A 5,285-nucleotide genomic window follows, 5' to 3' on the forward strand; every position below is an offset into this window, starting at 1 on the left:
GTCCCCGGGCCCTTGGTCTCGCGCGTGGTCTTCCCGGCGCTTGAGCATGCACGGGACCTGCACGCACCTTGCGCATGCTGCGGATGCTGGCGCCGCGGCGGCGACTGCGGAGTTCGGGGGAGAGGTCCCGTGTGGTGGCGGCGGAGTCAACGGTGTTAGCGCTGGAGGTATTGGCCGCGGCGCGGACCCTGCACGCACCTCCGCAGCCGATCTCTAGCCGCTGTCCTGGGAAGGAGGCTCCAGATTATAAAGCCTCCCGCCCCGCCCACGCACCTGCCGCGGCACGAGCTGGGGACGCCCTGGGGGCGGGAATCCTATGAGCGCTCGCCCTGGCGAGGGGCTACGGAACTGGAGCACGCAGGTTGGGGGCCTCGTTGAGGTCGGGAGCAGGACGTGGCAGCGCGGGGTCTCCTGTGGGCTAGCCCAGCGTCCTTTGAGTTCAAGGGGATGGTGCCACTAGCTACGACCTGCCCCGGAGCCGGTAGACCCGCGTCCGGCAGCCTGAGCCGGCAGCTCCCGCACGCTCCTGAGCTCCTACGCCCTGTCCCGACTTTTTTGAAACGCCACATACCGTGCTCTTTTTAAAATTTAATTTGCTTACCAGTAAAGGAACTTACAAAAATATGTAAGCAGAACGGGGGGCAGGGGTTGCCGTGGCCCAGAGCAACTGCAGACTGTCCTGGTCAGGAAAGGCCAGTTTGCTGTGGAGAACGGGTTTAGGTGAACGCGAGCCTCAGAGCGAATTTGGAGGTAGCTGAGACCCCGGAGAGAGCTGAATTACCTTACAGGATCCAGATAAGAATTTAGACTTCTCAAACAGATTTGGAGGGAGGACTTGGGAGGACGGCTGGGGAAGACCCGACGCTGGGCTGGGCTAAAGGGCTCTCTGTCCCCACAGTGTCCACCCCTCCTCCTTCCTTCCTTTCCAAAAGGGCAGAACTTGAAGCCTGGGGTCTTTGCTCTGTGGAGCAGGGACAAGGCCAATGAGTCACTGTTTAACTAAATGGTGAAGGACAGGAAGACTCCTGGTGACATCCAGTGTAAATACTATTTAGAGTTGGAAGGAACTTTAAATTCTAGTCCAAGCTCAGGCAGCAGTGAACTTATGGGGAGCTCTGTATCCATGCCCCCATGGTCTTCAAAGGAAAGGTGTGCAGGCGGGAGGAAGGAAATACATTTGTCTGCAACTGATGTTGCACTGTATGTGGGGAATCCAAGGTAAGGGCCTGAGGGCGCAGGTGGCAGCTGCAGACTTTTAGCTTCCACCCCCCTCACTTCAGCTACTTGGACAGTTACAGAAGAGAGAAGCAGGGTCACCAGAGGTATGTCTCTGAGCGAACCCCGGTTCCTAGTGACTTGACTGAGGGTGTAGAGGAAGAGTAGGCTAATGGGCTATCACCCCCACTGTTTTGGAAATACTACACATCTGGGAGAGGGTGTCATCATATATGTAACTGTGTCCAGCTTGTTTTAATCCATCAATACACTTCATGGATTTGAAGCTGGACTAGGCATTGGGGTGGTGGTGATATAGGATTCCCCACTCAGGACTGGACAGGGACCCCACACCACCCCCATTTTTTAGGCCCAGGTAAGCACGGAAATCAGACTCCCATCTCTAGGCACAAACAGGCTGCCCTTTCCAGGCCACACTCTTTGGCAGGCATCCTTAAACTACGGCCGGCGGGCCACATGCAGCCCACCTAGGACATCTGGCCCGCAGGGTGTTTTTGCCACCACTGCCTGCCTTTCTTAGCAGCCAACTCGTCCCAGGGCCTGCAGTTCGGCCCTCCAACGGTCTGAAGGACAGTGAACTGGCCCCCTGTTTAAAAAGGTTGGGGGCCCCTGCTCTTTGGGCTCTAGTAAGGTCCTGAGCAAAACAACCTGAACGGTTTTTGGTGATTCCACCTTGAGTAGAGAGCACACACCCTAATCCTTTCCTTGAGACAAAAACTGCAAAGATCTAATAACCTTGCCCTAGTAGAGGAACTGCATTCATTCATTAATACACTCATTAGCTTTGAAAAGGTGTTTTTCCACCTACCAAGTCCTGGGCAAAATGTAATTCTCCAGACAACATATACCCCTAGAGAAAGGACCCAGGGAAGAGACTTTAAACTTGGGCTGTCCCCTTTGCCAGAAGCTCTGGTGTTTTTTTTTTTTACTGTTTCTATATTCCTTTCTGTCTAATACAATCTTATCTTACCACTGATCTTTGGTCCATGGGTTCCTTCTTCGAATCCCCAAGAGCAAGGACCTACTGAAGAAAGAATTTCTGGTAACAGAGGGAAGAAAGGTCACTGAAATTATGCCGTGCTTTTCCCTCTAGGAAGTTGCACTTGAGTAGGAGAGGCACAATTAGCAAAGGAACAATAGTAAATAATCCTAAATAATCCAGGAGAAAATTTAATCTAGTGCTAGTTGGCATGGCCTTTAAGTGCCTTTAGAATTTGGAGTTAGCACAAGTTTTATTACTTAGGATTAGTTACTGATTTTTTTTCTAGCCCTTTGCACACTCTAGTAAATGTGGGGAGAGAGGCAGAAAGAGTGGCTGAGTTGGGACCTTATGTTTTTTGGATTTCCCTTGGTTCCCTGAGCACTCCCTCCTGTGCCCAGGATGTCCCCAATGCTGGCCCAAAAGGTGTGATTGTGAGAATCCAAAAGTACAGAGTAGAGGATTCAGGTGACAATGGGAAGAGGAAGCTTCACTTCCTGCTTATCTTCTGGCCCAGCTGGTGCCTCTGCTGCCCACTAGGCCTCTCCCTGTCCCTGGATTCCTCTCCTACACATGCTGGGCAGTCCCCAGCCTGAGGCCTCCCCACACACCTGCATCCACTACATGTGCCAGGAGATGACTCGGCCAGCACTCTTCTCCCTGTGAGGGCTCCCTGGAGTGGGAGTCAGAATGAAAAAACAAAACCAAAACTTCAGCCAAGAACTCTTCCACACTGTTTCCCCATTTCTTCATTTATAGGCAATCCTGAGATTGGTATATGGACGTCCTATAGAAAAGAAACCTACTGTGCAGACTGCCATGCCCAGGTAATAATCTGGCCTGGGGCTGACCATCCTGGGGATCAGGGGTAGCCTCAGGAGCAGGCGAAGGCTTATGGAGCTCAGCCGGGTGTATGTACTGCTCTGGAGGTATAGTTCTCCCAGATGCAGCTGCGGCTACCACAGGGTTTATTCTCTGCAATTTATTTTGGGTAATAAGATGCTTTTTTATTGTATGTATTTAATGTGTACAACATGGTGTTCTGATATACAGTACACAAGATGTAAATTGCACACAAACTTTATGGACACCCTGTAGTTAACATACAGTGAAGTAGTTACTGTAGTCAAGCAAATTAACATATCCTTCCTTTCTCATGGTATTTCTGTGCGTGTGTGCATGTGTGCGCATGCTGTGTGTATACACATCTGTGTTTGTATGTGTGTACGTGTACACACGTGTGCACGTGTATGGTAAGAGCACCAAGAACCTCCTATCTCGGCACCTTTCCTGTGGATAGCACATAGTTACACTATAGTCCCTGTGTGCACCTTGATCTTCAGATTTTTTCATCTTGTGTATCTCCACTACTCCTTCCCCCATAGTCAGATGCTTTTCCAAAACATGACCTTTTTTTTTTTTTTTTGGCAGTTTTTGGCTGGGGCTGGGTTTGAACCTGCCACCTCTGGCATATGGGGCTGGCACCTTACTCCTTTGAGCCACAGGCACCACCTGAACATTTTATTTTTAATAGGTGATTGAAAAGACTAAAGTTTTTTGACTTTGGACGAAAATAGGTTCTCCTCACATGAATCCTCTCCACCTTTGTCATGGAAATGACAACATATATAACATGTGTTTTATGAACACATATGTGTGTAAAATATAAAATGAAGGAAATGCTTAATTTGCAGGAAATTACCTCCTCGGATGAATGGTCACTTGGTCTCTGGCAGCCACAGTCTCCAGAGTTGGGGACCAGCTTCACTATTGACTGGAGGTTTGTGACATGTGTGCACCACTGTCCTGGGCCACCTTCTGAAATTGAGTCCTGCCCACCTGGGGAGACCAGACACACCCCTTAGGTTAGAATACTAATAAGACACATCCAGAGCCAGGTCGGTGGGTCAGACCTGAGGGGTCCAGAAGCCCTGAGGGAGGGCTGAGCTCCCCACCAGTGAAGGACAAGAGCTTCTGGAAGGAGTTCCAGTGTGAGTGGGTTCTGAAGGCTGGGAAAGCTGAGGAAGAGGGCAGTGTGTGTTGAGAGAGGGGCTGGGAGGGATGGGGCCTGGCCCTTGCAGAGAGGTCAAGGAGAGAGTGGGAATGGATACAGTGGCCCAGCATACAGTTCCATGAGGGTACCAGGAGTCCAGCTGTCCAGTCACTGGGCTTTCTCCTATGCCCATGGGGCCCTTGAGAATGAGAGCAGCATAATGGAGACAGCATGTAGGGAAATGTGAAAGGGTCTGTAGCAAAAACAAGAGCTCTCCTGACTGGGTGAGTTTGTCTGACTTGTTGGGCTCCTGCCTGAGCCTCCAGCCCCCCACACCTCTGTGCTGGTTCTGCCTGCAAGCAAATTTGTGAAGGAGGTGGCTGCTTCACCCCATGCACATTTCAGCTCTCCAGTGGCCCTCAGACTATTGCAGGTACAATTTATTTGGTCTCTCGAGTCTTTGAGATGAAACCAGGGAAAAGGCAAATGACTGCCACCCACTCTGAGTTAGAGAAATTTATACAACTTCTCCCCTCACCATAACCCCAACAAATATCTATTTATTCAGTTTTTCTAGGGTGAATTGAGGTGTTTTGGCTTGTGTGGGAAGATGGAATGAAGGAATATTATAAAAGAAGACTGCCTTGTCCACAAAAATTAGCATCAATGTCATTATCTTTTTTAGAGTGTGATCTTGCTCTGTCACCTAGGCTGGAGCGCAGTGGCACAATCATAGCTTACTGTAGCCTCAAACTCCTGGCCTCAAGCAATCTTCCTGCCTCAGCCTCCCAAGTAGCTAGGACCATCATGACAGGCTAATATATATATATATATATTTTTTTTTTAGAGACAGAGTCTTATTATATTGCTTGAGCTGGTCTTAAACTCTTGTTCTTAAATGATCCTCCTGCCTCAGCTGGGGGCTGTCATTCTTTTTTTTTTTTTAATAATTAAATCGTAGCTGTGTACCTTAATGCAATCAATGGGGTACAATGTGCTGGTTTTATATACCATTTGAAATATTTAATCAAACTGGTTAACATAGCCTCATGGCATTTTCTTTTTTTTTTTTTTTTT

The sequence above is a fragment of the Otolemur garnettii genome, unplaced genomic scaffold (genome assembly GCF_000181295.1).
Source record: "Otolemur garnettii isolate 467f Iridium unplaced genomic scaffold, OtoGar3 scaffold00106, whole genome shotgun sequence".
NCBI lineage: Eukaryota > Metazoa > Chordata > Mammalia > Primates > Galagidae > Otolemur > Otolemur garnettii.